Source organism: Brassica oleracea, chromosome C7 (genome assembly GCF_000695525.1).
Source record: "Brassica oleracea var. oleracea cultivar TO1000 chromosome C7, BOL, whole genome shotgun sequence".
NCBI lineage: Eukaryota > Viridiplantae > Streptophyta > Magnoliopsida > Brassicales > Brassicaceae > Brassica > Brassica oleracea.
Genome location: NC_027754.1, coordinates 15,537,221 through 15,561,257, shown reverse-complemented (window position 1 = coordinate 15,561,257; position 24,037 = coordinate 15,537,221). Strand labels below are relative to the sequence as shown.

At 37.7% G+C, this 24,037-nt stretch overlaps 1 pseudogene; it reads left to right on the top strand.

Annotated features, from left to right (window-relative positions):
• Window positions 1-23,709: 23,709 nt before the first annotated feature.
• The window catches only part of LOC106302683, a 3,153-nt pseudogene continuing 2,825 nt past the window's right edge, over window positions 23,710-24,037 (top strand).

Sequence of the window (24,037 nt, the reverse complement as noted above, 5' to 3'; positions counted from 1 at the left end):
TATTCCCCCAGAGGTCAGACCATGTTTATGCTCAATTAGAACAGTGATCGATACCAGGTGAGAGTGTGGTAACACCCTGATCCAGATCGATTGTTCGTCACCCTGAGCCATCGTTCAGACATCTGCCCAATCAAGACAGTGATCGGCTCCAGAAGCACGAGTATGGTGATACCCTGTTCCAGGACGAGTGTCTATCACACTGGGCCTTGCTTACCCCTTTCCTTTATATATATATATATATATTTTTTTTTTTCAGGTGTTTCTTGATCCACTCCAGACAGTGATCATAGCTTAGAACGAAAATGCGGTGACATCCTGATCCGAGATGAGTGTCTTTCTGCATGGGATATGTGTCAGCACCGTGTTCCTCAGGTCTGGTATGTGTCTTTCAGCTAGTTGAATTTGTACGCTCAGGGTTTTGCTTGGTGTGGACTCGATATGTGTTTATTTTTGTACATGCAGACCTTCCGAGCTGACCCCATGATGCTCTGTTCAGAGATCTAAAATTCCCAGAGCCTTTCGGAGCCCCAGGAAGGTGTTGAAATCAAGCGGTTTTGTGAAGATATCTGCAAGCTGATTCTCAGATGATACATGTTCAATAACTATCAATTTTTGCTCAACCAGTTCTCTGACAAAGTGGTGTCTGAGATCGATATGCTTAGTACGAGAGTGCTGCACTGGATTCTTAGTTAGGTTAATGGCACTCATGTTATCACAATGAACAAGCATAGTGTCAGAAAGGTACCCGTAGTCCACCAGCATTTGCCTCATCCAGAGTAGTTGAGTGCAACAACTCCCCAAAGCGATGTACTCAGCTTCAGCAGTGGAGAGTGATACACAGTTCTGTTTTTTGCTGTGCCAAGACACTAAGTTGTTTCCCAGGAAGAAACACCCTCCAGAAGTGCTTCTTCTGTCATCGACACATCCTGCCCAATCAGCGTCGCAATACCCTGCTAGATTCACATTAGTCTCAAATGTATAATGTAAACCAAACTCTAGTGTACCTTTCACGTATTTGATGATTCGTTTGACAGCATTCATGTGGGATTCTTTAGGCGAAGCCTGGTATCGAGCACAGATGCCCACGCTGAGACAGATGTCTGGTCGGCTTGCAGTGAGGTACAACAGGCTGCCAATCATAGCTCTATATAGTTTCTCGTCCACACTAATCCCTTCTTCATCTTTAGACAGTTTGGTAGTTGTACTCATGGGGGTTCTGGCAGTCTTGCTTGTTTGCAGACCAAATCTCTTCACCAAGTTCTTTGCATAGGTGCTTTGGGTGACGAAGATTCCATCATCCATCTGTTTGACTTGAAACCCAAGGAAGTAACTGAGCTCACCCACCATGCTCATCTCAAATTCCCTTGTCATTGAGTATACAAATTCATCAACTAGGGTCTTTGAGGTGCTTCCAAAGATGATGTCATCGACATAAACTTGTATTACCAGAATGTGTGAGTCAATCTCTTGAATGAACAGTGTCTTGTCCGCGCCTCCCAATCTCTCATACCAGGCTCTAGGAGCCTGTTTCAGTCCGTATAGTGCTTTCCTCAGCTTGTAAACATGGTCAGGGAAATGTGGATCTTCGAATCCCTTTGGCTGGCTCACGTAGACTTCTTCCTGGAGCAGTCCATTTAGGAAAGCGCTCTTGACGTCCATCTGATACAGTTTGATTTTCAGCTTACACGCAGTTCCAAATAACAGACGTATTGACTCTAACCGAGCCACCGGAGCGAACGTCTCATCAAAGTCAACACCTTCTATCTGTGAATAGCCTTGTGCCACTAGTCTAGACTTGTTTCTGACCACATTGCCATTCTCGTCCGTTTTGTTCTTGTGTAACCACTTGGTTCCGATGATGTTCGTGCCGTCGGGTTTCGGAACTAAGTCCCACACGTGTAGTCTAGTGAATTGTTCCATCTCTTCATGCATTGATGCAGTCCAGAATTCATCCTCCAGTGCCTCTTGTAAGTTCTTTGGTTCTGATAGAGAGATGAAGCATTCCACTTTTGCTAGCTCTGTGAGAAAGCATGCTATCTTGACCATATCTTTGAAGTTTATTTGCTTCTTCCGAGTTAGGCGTTCATCATACACTCCTCCAATGACGTCGTCAGATGAGTGGTTTTTGTGCACATTGACTTCAGAAGGTATAATCTGGTCATCAATCTCAGAGATCTCTTCCTGAGGAGGAGTTAGATCAGTATCTCCAGTTATTTCTTGTGTGACACACACGTTTCTTCGAGTTACACCTTCTTGATAGAAGCCAACTCTGTCGTCAAAGACTACATTCACTTTGTCTCCAATCAGCTTAGTTCTTGAGTTATAGACACGGTAAGCTGAGCTATTTGTAGAGTAACCAAGGAACATCCCAACATCACTTTTAGCATCGAACTTCCCCAAATGATCCTTATCATTCAGAATGTAGCAGAGACATCCAAAGACGTGGCAATAGCTGAGGTTCGGTGTCTTTCCTTTGAGGATCTCATATGGTGTAGTCTTGGTCTTAGGCTTGACATACACTCTATTGATGATGTAGCACGCTGTATTCACAGCTTCTGCCCAGAATCCAGATGGAACCTGATTACCAGCTAGCATCGCTCTGGCCATTTCTTGAAGTGTTCTGTTTTTCCGCTCAACGATTCCATTTTGCTGAGGTGTTCGTGGTGCAGCATACTGATGTTGTATGCCTTGATCTTCACAGAACTTGTCAAACAGGTTGTTCTCAAACTCTCCCCCGTGGTCGCTGCGAATTTGGACAATTCCTCCTCCTCTCTCTTGCTTGAGTTGTAGAGCTAGGATCCGAAAGCTTTCAAGGGCATCTGATTTATGTCGCAGAAATCTTACCCATGTGAACCTGGAAAAATCATCAACTAACACAAAGATGTATCGCTTTCGAGCAACACTTTCAGGTGAGATTGGACCCATAAGGTCTATATGAATTAATTCAAGGACACATTTTGAGTTGATTTGAGATACCTGTTTATGCTGAACTTTGATCTGCTTACCTTTGCAGCAGGCACCACATATGCCATATGTCTGTTCTGAGAGGGCTGGGACTCCTCTTACTACCTCAGCCTTCACTAGTCTTGAAAGACCATTGGTGTTCATGTGACCTAGTTTCTTGTGCCAGAGTTTTGTCTGTGATTCTTTAGCAGTTAGACATTGGCTTGATGGTTTCCACATGTAGCAGTTATTGCCCGAACGGTATCCACACAGTATGATGTCTCCTCTGTCGTTTACTGCTCGGCACTCTTTTCTGTCAAAGATGACTTGGAGTCCTTCGTCACAGAGTTGGCTCACACTGATGAGATTGGCTTTCAACCCTTCGACATAGAAGACATTTATGAGACGTGGGAGATCAGCCCTATCTGTCAAGCCAACACCAAGTATCTTTCCTTGACCTCCATCTCCGAAGGTTACTTTTCCACCTTGAATTTCTTCTACATTCTCCAGATATTCCAGAGTTCCAGTCATGTGTCTAGAGCAGCCACTATCAAAATACCAAGGGAGATCAGTCTGCTTAGCGCTGTCTGTTGATGTGTATGCCACGTTTCCCACTATCATCTTATTACTCATGTCTTCATGTAGAGGATCACAGTTCTGAGGGAGTGACATTGCATCTTTGTGGTGTGACACTGACACTTCATCAGATGGTTCCCAGTCTCGAATCAATGCGAGATTGCACATTATGGCTTTTCCTTCTCTCTGATCACTGATAGGAGTGAGGTCAGGACCTGATCCAATCGTTTCATCAGCGTTGATCCTCAGTGATGAGGCTCTGTTTCCATATTTTGGATACAGATCAGTCTTAGCAATCCACACATGTCCCACTTTGCTAGGTTCCATGAAACATCTGCTGGTCCTCCATGCGTGTTGAAGTTGATTTCTCATGAAATAGCAGTTAGATGCCTTATGACCTACTCTGCAGCAAAACATACATCCATTCTTCCGTTTTGTGGAAGGTACATTGGAGCTATTTGTGACCGTTGGATTGACAGAACCAACTATCTGAGGTGTGCTTGTACTAGTCTGTTGAGAGCCTTTCACAAACGTTACTCCTTGGACCAGATCCTTTGACCGTGAACAATAACCTTGATATCCAAGTCCACGGTAAATGGCTGGTGATTGGCCGACACTCAAAATGTGATCAAGTTTGTCAGATCCAGTGTTAAGCATCCTCACTTTCTTGTAGTTCTCACTGAGCTCGTACTGCAACAGTCGACTCTTTTCCAACTCCTCATTCAGCAACAGCTTGGTTTGATCATATCTGGTCTCCAGGCTTTTTAGGCTATATGCCTGATCTGAGATGGTTTTCTCAAGAGAACCTCGTTTCTCTTTTTCTCTGTTTTCAGTATTCACAGGCGTGATTTCATCATCTTTTGCCGGTTGTTCCAGTTCAAGAATGTTTACCTGAGCCTTTAGCATTGCTCGATCCTTGATCAGTTGAAGATTCTCAAGACTCAGCTCAGTGAATTTATCAAACAGAAGTCGGTACTCAGATTTAAGATCGGAGTTATCTCCTTCTGGTTCTATCTCAGATTCTGAATCTGTCATAGAGATTGTCTCACATGCGTCATCTTGACCAACCAGTCTCACATGCGTCATCATGACCAACCAGAGCTACAAAGTTTATAAGTAGTTCTTCATTGTCACTGCCTTCCTCAGATTCTGTGTCGCTGAAACAGATAAGTGATTTGTCCTTTTTAAGGTTGTTAGGACACTCGCTCCTTGTGTGTCCATACCCCTTGCATTCGATGCATTTCAGTTCCTTTCTTTTGGTCAATGGACATTCATTACGATAGTGACCGTAGCCTTCACATTCATGACATTGTAGTTCCTTTTTTCGGTTTCCTCTTCCTGAGTCATTTCGTGCGTTTGAGCGATCACTGTCTCTGTTCTGAAATCGGTTGTTAGACCTGTTCTGTCCCTTTTCAACCCGTTTGAGCATTTTGTTGAAATTCTTGGCCATAAGACTCATGTTGTCCTCAATTCGTTTGACGCGATCAATCTCCTTATTCTCTGCAGTAAAAGCAATTCCTTTTTGCTCCTTGGGAAGTCCTTCTGCTCGTTCCAGGTCATGAACTTTGAGAATCCCGGCCAGTTGATCGAACTTCATCTCATCAGTGTTGATAGCAATCTTCAAGACAGCTTTGTATGCCTCAAATCGTGGAGGGAGACATCTCAACACTTTTTTCACAAGTTTCTTTTCATTATATTTCTTTCCAAGAACAGAGGCTTCGTTGGCTATGGAACTGATCTTTGAGATGAAACTCCCAATTGATTCATCATCCTCCATACGTAGATTCTCAAATTTAGAAGCTAGATGGTCAATTCTAGTGCGTCTTACACTTGTGTTTCCCTCAAAGTGATTGATGAGTGTGTCCCACGCTTCCTTGGCTGATTCACATCCCTGGATGATCTTGAATTGATCAAGATCAACAGCTGAGAAGATCGTTGTGAGAGCCTTAGAGTTGAACTTTGATGCAGCCTTATCAGAGTCAGTCCACCTTTCCTTGGGTAAGGGCCCCATGGACTTGTCATCCATCACCATGGTGGGAGCAGTCCACCCTTGTTCAACAGCAGTCCATGCGTCTTCATCTATCCCTCGAATGATATGTCTCATTCTTGCTTTCCAATGACCAAAGTTCCCCTCATCCAACATGATTGGTTTTTGTAGTGCAACGAGTTCCTTCATAGTTTCCATGATTGTCGCAGGATCTCAACCTGTGAGTAGACTCGATGAGTCCACAGAGGTGACCCGCTCTGATACCAAATGAAAGATCTCAGATAACTAAAGTAAAGAACTCTCAAGGTTTTCCAAACACAAACTTGTTTTATTAAGAATCTTTTAGACAATCCAACAGGACTTAGTCTAATCCGAATGATACAACGTCTAACCTGACTTGTGACGGACCAGTTCTTAATCTACCCAGTGCACTAACGATGATAACTTCACCGTTTGTAAACCTAACGTGTGCTGCTGAACAAACCTCAGAGCACTTAGAAACTGTTCTTCCCAAAAGCGTAACCTAGACACCCTGCCTAGTTACCTTTTTATATACTCTTCCCTAAGATATCTAATCTTCCTGATATCTCTCCAACATACGGGATCTCTGATTGCTTCTCTCTGAAGCAATATCTTCGTAATGGTTATCTGCCACGTCATTACCTTGTAACGACTTGTCACGTGATATGTCACATACCGGTTCAACCGTGTAGCACTTACTCTGCTCAACATTGAACCAGCTCCAACTTGGAGCTAACAGCTGTGACCTGCTGGGAGGTTCATCCCCTTTTTGGCTTAAACAATTACTATTTTAGTAACAATGTACTGAAATTGTGTGCACCGTTAATTACTCGAGTGCCCAATCTAATTATGAGTTTATGAACTTTGTTAATCTTTAATAGCTGAGAAAAGTACTATTTTATGGCCTTATTTGCTAAATAACAAAAAAAGAAAGATATGAAATTTGTAGAAAGGAGAGAGAGATAGGAAAAAGTAACAGAGAAGAGATGATTTCGGATAGTTAGTATATTTGTTTTTTTTAGCCTAATTTCCCTAATTTTATTTTCAACAAAAACTCAGAATAATGTGAACCATAACAACTAAACATTTAATAATGATACTCCAAGTAAAATTAGATTCCAGCCTTTCACGGGATACTAATTCGGTGATTTGCGCATAAATATATTATTTAAAATAGTTTTATTTATAACAAATTTAAATTAAACTAGCCCGCGGTTTCGCGGGTTTGAATTTTTTGTAACAATATATTTATTATAATTTTTCAAATTTAAATTGTTTTTATCATTATGTGTTTTTGTTAAATATTTTTCTAAGAATAATTGTTTAAAAATGATAAATATGACTATTTTAAATATTTTTGATATTTTGTATTGATAATTGTACTAAAATTAGTTATGTATTATATTCATGATTTAGTTTTTAATAAAATTACTTAATTTTTGAAGGTATATAATACTGAAACTTTGGAATATTTTATGGAGAAATTTCATGTTTACCACTTTCATGGTATCATTTTTCCCTTTACTACCACTAAAGGAACATTTTCAAAAATACTTTCTTCATTAATTGGCAAAAGACTCTTATACTTTTGTTCTCTATATATATAATAAATTATTATTTAAATAAATAAAAAGTAATAAAAAATATTTTTTTTTATGTTTTCGAATTATACTTTTTTTAAATTCGAACTTTTTATTAATTTTTTTTGAATTTTTCTTTTTCGAATTTGTTTTTATTTTTTTTTCAAAATTTCTTTTTGAAAATCGAAAATTATATTTCAAACTATTTTTAAATATTTTTTTATATTTTTTAAGTATGTATTTATATATTTATTAGAATCCTAAATTTCACATTCCAAAAACCTTACCCCACCCCTCAACTCTAAACACTAAGTATATATTAGTTAACCCTAGGGGTATAAATGTCTTTTACCCTTCATTAAAAGTGAGGGTAAAAGTGATTAGTGTAGACATGAAAAATGGTACTATGAATGTGATATTTGTGGCAATTTCCCATATTTTATATAGTTTAGAAATACTTGATTGCTTAAAGTGATTTTCCGAAGCATTATATATATTATATAAGTCACATATTAATTATCATAAATTATTTTGTGCAATATATTTAGGTCGTTTGGATACTGATAAAACTATTTCTAGAACTAATTTTTGTACTCATAAAATAAACAAAAATTGAAAATCCATTAACAAATCAGATTATAATATTTTTTTCTCAAACTCTATATATGATCGACACCTAAAAAAAAAAATCAATTAAGTGATTTATCATTTAATATAAAATGAAATTTAAAATTAGATTTGATAAATTAATTTATGAGCTTGTATAAATAAATTAAAACCTCTTATCCTACTTTAATCATATGATATGCCAAGATAAATAATTTTATAAATGTATTTATAATATTTGTAAATGATTTATAAAGCATGTATGAATTTTATTATATATTAATAGTTATTATAATACTTTATATACAAATATAAGGTCATATACAAAGATAAGGCTTTATATAAGAATATAAAATCATTATACCGATTTTAATAAAAAAATTTGTATACTATTTTATATAGTTTATAAATATATAAAAATGATCAAACATTATTACTCTTTCTATAGTTTAAACAATTAGTCACCATAAATAATTATTTGTAATATTATGTAGATTTTTGGAAAGTGATATTAACTGTTAATAGACTTTTTTTTTTTTTTGGTAAGTGATATTAATTGGTTATAGACTTACCTTTTCATTTTAGACTAATTAAAATAAATAAAAAATAAAAATCATCGACCAATCAAATTATAACAATTTTGTAAGAGTTCACCTATGATCGACACGTAATCAAAAATCACTAAAGTGACTTCTCAATTAAGATATATTATTTAAATTAGTTTTATTTATAACAAATTTAAATCAAATTTATTTATTTCAAAATAAAATAAAATCAGTCGACAAAAAATAAAATAAAATAATATCATAAATAATAATTATTTTTTTTGTTGACAACAATAGAAAAACTAACCTACGGAATATTTTCTACCGGTTCAGATAGCCAAACCGGTGGGAGGGAATCAACATAAAAACAGCTGAAGGAAACTCCGTGCACCTCGTGCAAGCTAGTCCGCCTCTAGATTAGTTGCTCTTGGTATATGTCGAATCTTGAAGGTAGGAAAGAAAGTCTTACTGTGTCGAAACTCCTCCAAATGTGTAGCAAAAGCTGGCCATTCGTCAGGTGAAGACATCATCTTCACCAATTGAGAACAGTCTGTCGAAAAAACCACGTCTGGATAATCAAGGGTCTTCTGATATCACTCAAATTACCCTAAAGAGTGAATTTACTCTCTTAAATAAGATGTTCAATTGCAGTACTTAGGGATCGGATCCACAAGGAGCTAGATAACCTAATAAATCTAATAGGATTTGTTAAGTAGGATGGTTTAATGATTAAAATGTAAATTTGCAGTTTTGTTGAGCAAGTAATTGCTCGATTGATTGGTTGAGGTTTTGGTACTTAAAAGGAAGTAGCTAGACTTATGGTTTTTATTCAGGAAACTTGAAATTATAATCTTACAGATGCCTAATGAGTTGCATGCATGATAATGTAGAGCTCAACTACTAAGCAGCAAGTCAATCAGCTCCCGCGTTTATGGACTTGTCTATTAACTAGATCTAATGACCCAAACAAGTGTGTTCAATCAATAGCAAGTGTCGATCGATTATCCTATAGGGATATCGATCGATACACCTTTCACTCCGTCGATCGATTATCCAATATGAATATCGATCAACACGCTTCTAGTTAAGCTTTATGCGCGGGTTGAATGATGCTCACTAGATCAGTTCTCGCCTTACTCTAACAAGAATCTTAGCTCAATTAGAATGATTTCAGGATGAGAATGAAGCTATCGCTTTTATCTAACAATCCTAGGGCAAATTCTAGGAAGCTAATCTAGAATCATGCATTAATGACAATCCTAATGATTATTATCACAACTCAGCAATCTATAGTTGGGGTTAATCCCTCATAATCTATTTAAACCCTAAAATCTAACAATGGAACTACTCAGACATGGCCAAACAATTCATAACATCAATTAGATAAGAAAACTTCATTAGAATAGTAAATAGATATCAATGGAGTTCTAATCACAAATATAACTTTGGATATTCTCTCCAATATATCAAAATCCTAAAAACCTTTTGCTGTTAATAGTAAAACTAGAAACACAAGAAAGCACACTTTGCCTCTAACATGGTGGCAAAGCTTATATAAATTGGTGAAGACTTGGGCTTCAAGTCGGCTGTGACCAAACAGGCTTTCTGCGCTCTTCGCTGTCGATCGATGTTCTGATGTGAACATCGATCGATATTAGTTCCTCAATATCGACCGGTGGTCGAGCTCGATGGTCATCTCGGGTGCTTGCTCCAAATATCTTCAAAATGCTCCAAAATCATCACTTATCTCCAAATCACTCATGATCTTGTAAATATAATAAATAGACTCTATAATATAATAATTAGTAGTAAAAACACTTATAAACCATGGGTGAAAGTGGGTTAAATCCGTGGTCTATCAACTCCCCCAGACTTACCCTTTTGCTTGTCCTCAAGCAAAACAAACATGCAGTCTCTCTGAAAGAAGTTTGAAAACAGCAGGGTCTCACACAATTTTAAACTTAGAATCATCACCTCTACAATATTGCAATCCACATTTAAGAAGTCCTAATCACAAAAGCACATTATACCATATCCTAGCTTAGCAACCAAATTCACCTAGCTAACAATTTAGCAAATCTTGTCTCACATTCCCCTATACCAACCTCATTTCTTAGCATAAATAAAAGTGCAGGCTTTACCTTCGGAGTATCGAGCACATGATGCAAAGATTTTCAAACAAGTATCTGGACCTGCAGGTAAACATTAGTTCATATCCTCTCCCTCTACTAATTTTCTCTATTAGTCAAAGTCTGCTTATATTTGCAAGATCATTCACCAAGATTGGACATGCTTCCATGAATCAAGCCTTAATGGTGGTTGCCACCAAGTCCTGTTCACTTCTTTTTGACCTATATCCTAGGATTATTTGTGAAGCAAGCCTTAATGGTAGCCACCAAGCCATCTTCTAATCCTTTACCTATAGAATTCTTATGAAGCAAACCTTAATGGTTGTAGCCACCATGTCCTGTTTGAATCCCTTCCTAATAAATCTCTAATAGATAATAGTTTTCTCTTTTTTTCTTCTAATATTTCGAAAATAGAGAGAGAGAGAGGGTGATAAATCTATCTACACAAGGCTTTACCTTCCAGACTTGTTTGAAGAATCCAATCCCATGTATACCAAGCCCCAAGACAAGCAGTTGTGTCAAGTTTATTGTTGGAGGTCAGCTTTGGTTTCTTCAAACAATCTCAGCAAGTGTAACATAGTTGACAGGTTGATCCACTTTAGTATCTTTAGTACTATCTGCAATCAGTAAGTCTAGAATGGTGCTAAAGAGTGGTTAGATAACAAGCAATAATCTAATAAGTTCATTATCCCCTTCTTGACTCAATAAAAACTTTATGTTTGAAAATATTTTTAAAATTCATGAACAAACTAATATCAGTAAAACTATCCCCCAGACTTAAATTACATTTTCTCCAGTGTAAACTCAGTCGGAATTATGGTGATAATTAAATCATAAATACGTAATGTAACAAGTTAGAACGATATACCCGACCGAAATGTAGGTCGACCGATGTAAGGATGTTGATATCGGTCGCGGCAGGTGATGCTATGTAGATCGATGTCGACAGTATCTCGTCGGTCGATACTCAAGGAAATCGTCTACTCAGATCTCTTTTGTTTTGTTTTTATAATGACCTGCAATAATTAAAAAAACAACATAAATAGTAGATTAATAAAAACCAAATAAATATTACCTAATAGTGGGTTGCCTCCCACTCAGCGTTTTGTTATAGTCATTTAGCTTGCCTTTGGAGGTGATTTGGGCTAGTGATGTTGAAAGCTGACACTTGTTGGGAAACAAGTCTCCATCTCTTCTTTGCGCTTGTTGAACAATGTACCAGTGAAGTCTCGCATTGCTCCATCTCCTCTGCGCCATTTGTTCTTCATTATTGTAGTTGCATCTTCTATCTCCTGCAATCTATCTCCAAGACTCTCAAGATTGAACTGATGTCTCATAACTGTGGCGTATGTGTTAGATGAGATCTCTTCTCCACGGTTGTGTGTATCAAACATATCTGATGTCACCTTTTATACTAGCCTCCCTCGATTTGAAGCTTCGTCGACCGATGTCTGTCTGTGAATCTCGGTCGATTTATTGTTGCGTCTGTCGATCGATGCTGATGCTTCTGGTCGACGGGCAATGTAACTCTGAATCTCCATTGGGAAATAGATGTCATCACATCTCCTATCAGGCCTCTCTTATGTAGTTTCCAGAGCTCTGTAGATCCCTTCTACCAACTGATCTATCTCTTCCTTGGTGTGAAAATCTGGTTTAGACTTCATCGTATGTGAGTGTGGTAGATTGTCATCGACCGATGCTGGTAAGTGACTGTCGATCGATGCTTGTCGACGTCTATTGATCGATGATGGTAAGTGTCTGTCGATCGATGTAGGGCGAGAAACGTCGGTCGCACGCTGAATTCTGGCTATGTCGTGCCTCATCTCTTCCCTACAGGTAGTTAGTCAACTGATACTATCATTCAATGGATAGTAGACAACACCAAGCTTCATCTGGAAGTCTTCTTTGTTCTTCTCCTGTTCTCTGCAGATTCCATAGAACATCTCATTGATCTCGTCCTTGGTGTAGATCTCTGGTACTAGCTTGGTTTGAGTGAATGAGCTAGCATATTCTGGAAGACAGATGTAGTTGGGGTCATCTCTCGAAGCTCTTTCCAGAAGTCGTCTAATATCTTTGTTGTGAACGCGAAGGGTGTGTCCATCTACGTCTCTGGTGTATCCCTGATCTTCTCTGTAGATTCCTTACTCATCCTTCTCCTACCAGTAGAATTTCCTAGTACCGAAAAGATCAAAGGCTCTTCTGCCAAATTCAGGACGTCTGTCGACCAATGTTGAGACGTCAACATCGATCGATGGTCGAGTAGGATGCCGAGACCTCTGTTTGAAGCTTTTATCTATGCCACCAGCTGTGTCATAGAACTCCTTTGCAACCTTCTGCTGGTGTTCTGGAAAGTTGTGCTGTTGCACGAAGAGGTTGTCTGCTCCATTAGCCGTCTGAAGGATGTCTACAATATCCTCTCGAGATACATGCAGAGCATGTCCATCGATTGCTCTTGCGTAGCCATTTGGGTTCATGAAAATATCAAATTCGTCTGGAGTTAGATATTGGTTATCAAATTTATCATTTTCGCTTACAGTGGTTTTTGGTTTTGGATGGATGTCGATCGATGTTGTATGGTTGATGTCGATCGATGTTGAAGGACTGATGTCGATCGATGTAGGTATCGCTCTGTCGATCGGATGACTGAAATGTGTTCTTTCCCAAGTAGCATCTGCTCGTTTATGATCTGCTTCATCGCATCTTTGCATGTTGAGAAGTTTCTCATATGTGAAACCCTCATGAAGTTCATCAGCTCTTTGATCACGGTATGCTGTCTCTACTGCGTAGCTCTCGTGATGGCGATCATCTGCCCAACTTCCAATTGAGTAATCTCCGTCTCGGGTAACGTCCACGTTAGTGTAGATCGATGGGTAGTAGGCAATGTTGGTCGATGCTCGAAGGCGGTTTGGTTGATGAAGTTGAGTGTCGATCGATGTTGAACCGTTCCTGTCGATCGATGGCGACTTCTTTTTCCAAGGGGAATGATGGAGAAGTCTATCTTCCTCGTCAAGAATCACTCTGTGCTCTATTGCTCGTTCTTCCTCATAATCTTCATCATATTCTTCCGTATGCATGGTGTGTGCTGCCATAGTGGTATTTTAGTAATCGTTTTCCCATTCTCTTTGACTACTGTCGACTGATTCTTCTCCTGCTACATCGGTCGATATTTGTTGGGCACTGTCGATCGATGTTGCAGTGTGAGTTTCGATCGACGCCGAGTATTCTGTCTCGTATTCTGCTCCACAGTGGCATGCTGCAATGATTCCTGGATCATTGATTCTTCTGGAGGTCGTATGTGACTTCTTGCTGGAATAGGGTTGTAGTGGACATGAGGATCTATGAGCATTAGGCACAACTGGTTGGTTTGCAAGTTGCACACTGCTCCCACTGTTGACAAGAAAGCTCTCCCAAGTAATAGAGAAGAATTCCAGTTTAGCTTGATGTCCAAGACATGGAAATCAACTGGAACTAGGGCATTACCAATCTGCACCTCTAGGTCTCTCACAATCCCTCCTGAGTTCCTCTGGGAACAATCCACAAAAGTGAATGATTCCTTGGAAGGGTCCACCTGTAGACCTATATGATCTGCCATAACCCTAGGTAGGAAGCTGACTGATGCTCCTGTGTCGCACAAGGCATTTGGAAATTCAATACCTTTCACCGTGCATGGTATTGCAAATTGCCCAGGATCACTCTTCTTCTTCAATGTAACCCTCTTCCTCATCTTTTCTCTAGCTTCACATAACCTTCTCCTAATGTCTTTTTCTGTCTCTCTAGTTTCTCTGAAGAACATCCATAATCTGTGGGTAAAATAAGCTTCATCAAATGGCTTATCTAGAGGAATCATGTAGACTCTTTTCCGGAAAATTTCCTTTTCCTTTTCATTAGCCCCCCCCCCCTTTCAGATGTTTCTCCAATTGTTCCTTTCTTTTCTTTAGGGTTCTTCCCGTAGGAACCCTATCAACCTCCATAGAATCTGTTTCATCTTTTGAAGGTGTCCTGACGGTCTTTGGTGGATTTTATAAAGGTTTGGGTTTGGGCCTGAGTGCATTAAGACGTGCAACATCTATCTTCGACATCTGCACTAGGTACGTAATAGGTGCTCGTCGATCGATGAGTGCTGGAGGTTGTCGATCGATGGCGGTCTCCTGATGTCGATCGATGATGTGTCAGAATGTCGATAGATTTTCACGTAGACAGGGCTGGGGGGATGTGGGTGTTTTGCTGCGAACTCCTCGTGAGTCATGATCCTCATGGCATTGCAAGATGCGGTTGACTCTGTAGGTGTTGTAGATCGATGTCCAGGAGGGGATGTCGATCGGTTTTGGATGACTTCTGTCGACCGATGTTTGTGGCTTGGCGTCGATCGACCCCAATGCGATCCGCCGAAACTCATCAGACTCTCTACTTAGAAATCTCCTTCTTGCAGCTTCTCTTCTTTCACCACTTGCCAGAAATAATCTCCAATGATGGCATTCACATGGTGCTTCATCACATCATCTTCTACCCCTCTTGTCAAGGCTCCCTGCCTCTTTACAGCTTCCCCTGTCTGAACAACCTGCATCTCCAGCTTCTTCACATGAGTGCTCAAATTCTCAAACTTTATTTTCAAGTTGGTGTAGACAGAATCAATCTTCCCATTGAAGTCTACCGTCATGCGCTGCTGTCCCTGAAGAACTCTATCAAGCATCTCCTCAATCTTGCTCTCCTGAGTTGGCGGTGGTAAAGTCAGTGTTCTTGGTGTTGCTGCTAGATGCTAGGTTTTCAATGACCTTCAGTAGCTCCTCTGGATTCCTGGTGTTGAAGTTCCCATTGCTGGAAGCATCAAGAGCCATCTGGTACTGCACCGTGATGCCTCTGTAGAAAGTACTGAGCAGTTGTACTTCATTGAATCCATGGTGTGGACAGTCTCTCTGATAAGACTTGAATCTGATCCAGGAGCTTCTGAATGATTCTGCAGGCTCCTGAGTGAATGTAGCAATCTTGCTCTTCAAGTTTTCAGCACGTGCTTCATCAAATAAGTTGCATAAGAATGCATTCTTGATGTCGCTCCAGGATGTTAGAGATCCTGGTGGTAGTTGCTTAAGCCAATGCGAAGCATCTCCAGCAAGTAAGTACTTGAAGAGCTTGCATAGGAGGTAGTCTTTAGAGACACCCTCGACTTTAATAGCAGATATGAGATCCACGAACCTCTCCAGATGGTCCATAGGATGCTCGTGAGATAACCCATAGTAGGGTGTATGTCCCACGAGTGTGTAGTACTGCGACTTTAACTCAAAATCCCTCTGAATAGTTGGAGGTCGAATGGGTGATCTGTTGGTGTTGAACTGATCTGGATGGTTGTAGTCAACCAATGTTCTGGGTCGAGCGGCCCCATCTACAGGTAGAGTAGCGCCTATTCTCTGACCTGTTGCATTACTCAGATGACCTTCCTGGTCATACAGGTCTACTCTCTCATCACGTACAAGAATCAAAGTCGCAACCATGTCTCACGGCTCAGTATCGATCGAGGTTCGGACTGAAATATCGATCGATGTCGGATGGAAGATGTCGGTCGACGGGAGATGAGTGTCTTCGGTCGACGGTGGTGAGCGAGTATCGGTCGACGGGACTAGTGCTTTGGTCGACGGTGGTTGACAAAAATCGAGCGACGAGCAAGCGTTGTTGTCGATCGATGAGGAGCGTGCTTCTTTTCGGATTGAACGCTCCAAACTTGCAGGATCTGGTGAGAATAGCACTTGAGTTTCCTTGTTGCTTCTGGTACTGCTGGGCATGTACCTAAAACTCCAAGAACAAAATTTATGTCAGAAACTTAACAAAATTAAATCTAATAGGCGATCAAAGCTCCCTTGCAAAGGCGCCAAATTTGGTATCACTCAAATTACGTAAAGAGTGAATTTACTCTCTCAAATAAGATGTTCAATTGCAGTACTTAAGGATCGAATCCACAAGGAGCTAGGAAACCTAATAAATCTAATGGGATTTGTTAAGTAGGATGGTTTAATGATTAAAATGTAAATTTTCAGTTTTGTTGAGAAAGTAATTGCTCAATTGATTTGTTGAGGTTTTGGCACTTAAAAGGAAGTAGCTAGACTTAAGGTTTTTTATTCAGGAAACTTGGAATTATAATCCTACAGATGCCTAATGAGTTGCATGCATGATAATGTAGAGCTCAACTACTAAGCAACAAGTCAATCAGCTCCCGCGTTTCTGGACTTGTCTATTAATTAGATCTAATGACGCAAACAAGTGTGTTCGATCAATAACAAGTGTCGATTGATTATCCTATAGGGATATCGATCGATACACCTTTCACTCCGATGATCGATTATCCAATATGGATATCGATCGACGCGCTTCTCGTTAAGCTTTATGCGCGGGTTGAATGATGCTCACTAGATCAGCTTTCGCCTTACTCTAGCAAGAATCTTAGCTCAATTAGAATGGTTTCAGGATGAGAATGAAGCTATCGCTTTTATCTAACAATCCTAGGGCAAGTTCTAGATGGCTAATCTAGAATCATGCATTAATGACAATCCTAATGATTATTATCACAACTCAGCAATCTATAGTTGGGACTAATCCCTCATAACCTATTTAAACCTTAAAATCTAACAATGGAACTACTCAGACATGACCAAACAATTCATAACAACAATTAGATAAGAAAACTTCATTAGAATAATAAATATATATCAATGGAGTTCCAATCACAAATATAACTTTGGATCTTCTCTCCAATCTATCAAAATCCTAAAAACCTTTTGCTGATAATAGTAAAAGTAGAAACAGAAGAAAGCACACTCTGCCTCTAACATGGTGGCAAAGCTTATATAATTAGGTTAAAACTCGTCAGGGGTAATCTTGTAAATTGGTGAAGACTTGGGCTTCAAGTCGGCTGTGACCAAACGGGCTTTTTGCGCTCTTCGCTATCGATCGATGTTCTGATGTGAACATCGATCGATATTAGTTCCTAATATCGACCGGTGGTCGAGCTCGATGGTCATCTCGGGTGCTTACTCCAAATATCTCCAAAATGCTCCAAAATCATCACTTATCTCCAAATCACTCCTGATCTTACGAATATAAGAAATAGACTCTATAATATAATAATTAGTAGTTAAAACACCTATAAACCATGGGTGAAAGTGAGTCAAATCCATGGTCTATCATCTTCATGCACTCCATAGCCCATATCAAAGCTTCACATTCTGCATGTCTATCATCTTCATGCACTCCATAGCCCATATCAAAGCTTCACATTCTGCATATAAAGCTGATAAGCTTCTTCAGAGATTCATCGCCCCATCATCTTCTCTTTTGTAACCACGTCTCTAAAGAAACAACCATGTCTCGAGAATTTATCTGCTTCCTTCCACGCACCATCTACAAAACAGAATCTCGAATGCCCCGATGATCGCCAGTCAAAGGTCTGTGGAACCATGTGTTGCCTTACTGGAATTGTGAGCTGAGCCTATGCCCATACCTCACCCTCTAATTTAGCACTTCTCAGAATTTCCTACGGATTTCCATCTTTATTATTGAAAACCTTATTGTTTCTATTTTTCCAAATGTACCACAATATCCATGGAAAGTTACTAAAGTCATACTATTTTGGCAGTCTCCAGAAGAAATAATCCATATTAGTAAAGACCGAAGAGGTCGGGAAAATACCAGGGGACAAATTTTTTTTTGATAAAGCCCAAGTTTGCAAAGCTGGGGACTTTCAAATAGAACACGGTTAATTGACTCTTCTTCTTTACCACAAATACTGCATCGAATATCACAATTGATGCCTCTTGCCCTTAAATTTTTTGTAACCGGTATAATACATGTAGTGATTTGCCAAACAAAATGTCTCAGTTTCGGAGAACAATTGAGTTTCCATGAGAAGGCCAGCAGAGGTTTAATATTTGGACAACAAGGGACTGTCTCCTGCGCCTTATCTGGAAATAAAGATTCAGTCCTAAACCCTGATTTGACAGTTTATTTTCCAGTCTCTGTGAATGACCACCCATAAGAATCATGTCTACCATTCCGACTTATAGCCAGACCTCTAATAATGTCGACATCATCTGGATGTATATATACATTCAGAAAATCTACATTCCAAGATTTAGTCAACGGGTCGATGAGATGGTCCACCTTAAAAACGGATTTAAAAATAGAGGTTGCATTTTTGGTTTAGCTGATCTCGGGCGAGGAGCAGGAATCCATGGATCATTCCATACGGAGATGGTCCTGTTTCCACTCTTTTGATTAGCCCTTTGTTTACCAGAGATCTAGCTGTACATATACTTCTCCAGCCATAGGAAGGTGAATAAGATCTGTGAGGATCCAAAGGATTTGTATTCCGAAAATATCGGCCTTTAAATACTTTTGAAAACAAACAATCTGGTTTGTCAATCAAACGCCATAATTGCTTCGCCAACAAAGCCGTATTGAAATCTTGCAAATCTCTAAAGCTAAGACATCCCTCCTCCTTGGATTTACATACTTTATCCCAGGAAAACTAGTGTATGCCTTTCTTATCGCCACCACTACTCTACCAGAAGTGGGCAATAACCCCTGTAATTTTCTTTATAACTGCCTTTGGTAATATATAGCAAGACATAACATGATTTGACATTGTCGAGGCTACTGAATTTATCATTACATATTTTCCACCTTTTGTAAGAAACCGGACTGTCCAACCGTTCACCTTATTATTGACCCTTTCATTCAAGAATCCAAAAAATTGTGTTTTGGATCCACCCAAGCTCTCTGGTATACCCAAATAATTTTCCATACCTCCCAACTTAGTAATGCCAAGTTTATTTTAAATTTCCACCCTTTGTGAATCTGGTACCTTATGACCAAATTGCAAAGAAGATTTATCAAAATTTATTAACTGGCCCGACACTGCTTCGTAGTCTTTTAGGAGTTTTGGGATAACATCAAATTCAGCTACATTCGCCTTACAAAAAAACAAACTATCACCCGCGAATAGTAGATGTGAAACTGCAGGACGTCCACGTGAAATCTTTAATCCTGTTAAACGTTTCTCTCTTTCCTCTTTCCTAATATTTGAAATAAGAGCTTCCGTACATAAAATGAATAAGTATGGAGAAAGGGGGTCCCCTTGTCTCAGTACTCTCTCTGGAAAAATGCTCCCCTTAGGTTGACCGTTAAATAAGACCTTATAAGTAACTGAAGAAATGCATGTCATCACTCTGGAAACCCAGACCGGGCAAAAACCCATTTTAAATAATAGCCGCTCCATAAAGGCCCATTCTACCATATCATAAGCTTTACTCATCCGTTTTAACCGCCATAAATTTTTCTTTACACGCATTATTTGTTCGCAGGCCGTGAAACATCTCCTGAGCAATAAGAATATTATCCAAAATTAACCTTCCGGAGACAAAGGCCGATTACGTTTCTGAAATAAGATGTGGCAAAAGGCTCTTCAATCGTTGACACAAAACCTTAGAGATAATTTTTTAGCCTACATTACAGAGGCTAATGGGCCGTAATTCCGTCATCCTATTTAGCCTAACTGTTTTAGGAATAAGGCAAATATTTGTCATATTCAACCTATCATCAAAAAATCCCGAACTAAGAAAATCATTAACCATATTAACCACATCAAACTTAATTACTGACCAAGATTGCTGATAAAATAAAGCCGTCATCCATCCGGACCCGGAGCTTTCCCAGGATGCATCATAAATTGTGCTGTCCTGACTTCCTCCTCCGAAGCCAGGGCCGTTAGCCTATTATTCTGTGCCGCGGTTACCAATTGCGGAACTTCCTCTAGAAAACTATTAAACTCTGAAGGTGAAGTGGAGTGGAACAATTCATTGAAATATTTGACCGTCACTACTTCAATTTCAGCTTCTGAATTAATCCATTAATCCTCATTATATAATCCAATTAATTATATTTTGTATACGTTTTTTTTTTGGTCAAAGCATAATAGAATTTTGTATTCCTATCTCCACATGTATGCCACACAGTTCTACTCTTTTTTTTCCAGTACAATTCCTCATCTCGATATGCTTCTTTTAGTTTCCGTGATACCTCAACAACCTCTTCATGAGATTTAGACATATCGCTTTGAACTTCTTGCAGAGCTTTTTGTAGAGTACTTATTTTTTCTTTTCCATGAGATGGAATATCCTTTCTCCAAACTGAAATTTCGTGCTGACAATTATGAATCTTATCTACTATACCCCTGCGTCCTCCATTCCTCTGTGTAGACCACCCACGTTCAATCGATTCCATCAATAATAATTTACTTAGTTTCTGAATATTTAATTTAACTTTTGACTATTAACTTTTACTTAAAACTAAATTTGTTTTTAATGCTGACAAGAAAAGTAAAAATAAAAAATTTTAATAATTTTTTTTTAATGTTTTTTAAAAAAATTATAATTTTGAGTAGATTTTATTTTATATGTTTGTTTATTAAAATATATTGAACGATTTAACCTATTTATTAAATTTAATAAACTAAGTGTCAATCGTACAACAAATACATTATCTAGAATTCAAATCTATAATTCAATAAATTGAAAACTCGATTAATCATGTATTACACTAATTAATAGATCTAAGCATAACTAAATATATGTAACTATTAAATATTCATAAATTTTGAATTTTTATCAAAATTTTTGTTTTGAATTTGTTACAATTAAATAATTTAATAGAATATAAATAATTATATTTTGAATTTAGTATTTTGACTATTTTCTATGTGTGACGAAGGAAACAATCTAGTTTAGGTCTGTTGGTAGGAAGGAAAAGTTCGCTCATAATTTTTTTCGGTCATCTAGGACTAAGATGAAGTAATTTTATCACTTTTTATCTTTATTTATTTTTAAATCATCAAATCTTATCAACCATGATTTAGCTTTAGTTTTAAAATTTAAAACCTGCATCAAAACTCTACTAATTTTTGTCAATCATGATTAAGCTTTATTTCTAAAGCTACAGCACAAAAATTAAAAACAAAATCTTTTTTTTTCTTCTGCAAATTAGGCAAAATTCATATATATTTATTATTTAGGTTGTAAAATCTATAAAATAAAAAAAGAATCTTTTATAATATCGAAAACAGTCGAAAGACGTCGTTTGATTTTTCTTAACAAAATAAATGTCGGTTAAGTGAAAATTAATGTTGACTAATTTTTTACTTAATTTGGTCCAGTCAACATAAATTCATATGTTTTTGGATTAATGAAGAGTTCCTACTTTTTGGCAAAAGTGTGTAATTTTAGTATTTATTTGAAGTTTTCTCGTATAATATCAAATAAATTTGATAATTATAGGTAAAACTTATTACTATTTCTATATTAACTTTTACTATAATATAAAAATTTTATACATGATTTTTATTACTTTGAATATTTATAAAACATTAAATTTTTAAATAACATTAATGTCATTTATATATTACATTAAATAATAGTAAAATGTTGATAATTTATATTTTATTATTAATATAAAGTATTTTAATTGATATAAAATATATATACATCACATATCTCATATATGTTATTTTAAAATAAGTTTTTTCTTGGATTCACCCTGTAAGTTTAAAACATTAGGGGTGAACTAGGTTCACCAACCAACAATATTTTGTCATTGCATATTTAGTTTTAAGAAAAAATTAATAAGAATTTTCTAAGTCATATAATGTTTTTAAAATAAAAAAATAAAAATAGTAGTAGCTGCCAAAAAAGAAATTTTTTAACAGTGTTAGCGCCGTCAGCAAAACACTAAACCCTAAATCCTAAATCGTAAACACTAAACCTTAAACCCTTGGGTAAAATCCTAAACCCTTAGATAAATCTTAAATTTTAAATTCTACACAATAAACACTAAATCATTAACACTAAACCCTGAACACCGTCAATAAAACCTAGGGTTTATGATTTACCTAAGGATTTAGGGTTTACCTAAGAGTTTACCCAAGAATTTAATGTTTAGTGTTTAGGGTTTAGTGTTTTTCTGACGGCATTATCAATGTAAAAAAAATATTTTTTTTTGTAGCTACCACTTTTTTTTTTTTTACCTTTTTTTTATTTTGTAAACATAATATGACTTGACGAATTTTTATTATTTTTTTCTTCAAAACTGAATATTAGGTGGCAAACTATTATTGGTTGGTAAACCTATAAATTCATCGTAGGGAGTGAACCCAAGAAATATTATTTTAAAATATTCACAGTCAACATAACTGTAACAAAATCTCAAAAAAAAAAAAATATATATATATATATATACACATCAATAATTTATAGTTACAGTCAAATCACTTATATTATTACTTTTGCAACTAAATTTCTCAGCCCAACTAACCCATCCACTCTCTCGGATGTAAAATGGAATCTTGGAAAAAATGTAACCGGAGAAAACCATACCAAATTTCTCAATATTTTCCACACCGGAACTGGAATATATTGAGACTAACTTGTAGCGCTAGCTAATCTTACATTTTGCGCCTTAACCCTTAGATTACCGCAATCACTATACATTCGTATTATTATAGTCTCCGTGACTGGTTTGTATCTCTCCCTAAGAATCATGAATAGATGAGGAAAGTTTTCAGGTTCCGTCCTTGTTGATCTCATGCCCGAGGCCAGATATTCTCTAAATTCGGTTGGAAGGTTGTTGGATAATTCTAATTAACTTTATGAGCAAGTTAACTCATTAAATTGAAGTTTGATGGGTTAAGGAAAAAGGAAAACATATCGAGATTACGAATGTTTCCATATTATTATTAGGAAAAGACGTAGCTTCGCCTTTAGGAAAAGATGTAGTTTCTTCCTATATAAAGAGTTCTTATGGAGAGATGTTCCATCAAGAGAAACACATTGAAATGTTTAGTTTTGAGAGAGTTTCAAAAGATTATAAGAACTTCTTATTAGATTTAGAAACTCTCTCAAAACTAAACCTTTCAATGTGTTTCTCTTGATGGAACATCTCTCCATAAGAACTCTTTATATAGGAAGAAACTACATCTTTTCCTAAAGGCGAAGCTACGTCTTTTCCTAATAATAATATGGAAACATTCGTAATCTCGATATGTTTTCCTTTTTCCTTAACCCATCAAACTTCACTTTAATGAGTTAACTTGCTCCTCAAGTTAATTGGAATTATCCAACATTCTCCCCCTTAATTCCAACTCGAATCTCGGGTATGTTGATCTTCTGAACTCCGATGAACTTCCATAGACCGTTAATAGGTGCATCGCATTTCTTCGATACGATGTTGCATCAGAACGTGAGTATAGATGCTTCACTGCTTCTCTATGACTCTCGCTTAAGCATCCTATGGTGCTTCGATACGATGTTGCATCAATCTCAGGCTCCTCCTCTGCCTTTGATACTTTCAAACTCGTGTGCATCAGAACGTGAGTATAGTTACATGACTCCATCTTCGTCTTGACAAGTATACCTTGCGCGTATCCTTCTTGTTTGATGTGAATGCCATCAGCTCCTTGCGTTACTTCTATACCAAGATAGTATGTAAGCATCTCGAGGTCTGACATCTCAAATCTTCTTGACATATCATCTTTGAATTGCTTGATAACATTGAGCGAAGTCCCTGTTACAAACAAGTCATCGATGTATATAGCTATGATCAGAAGCTCCCCCTTCT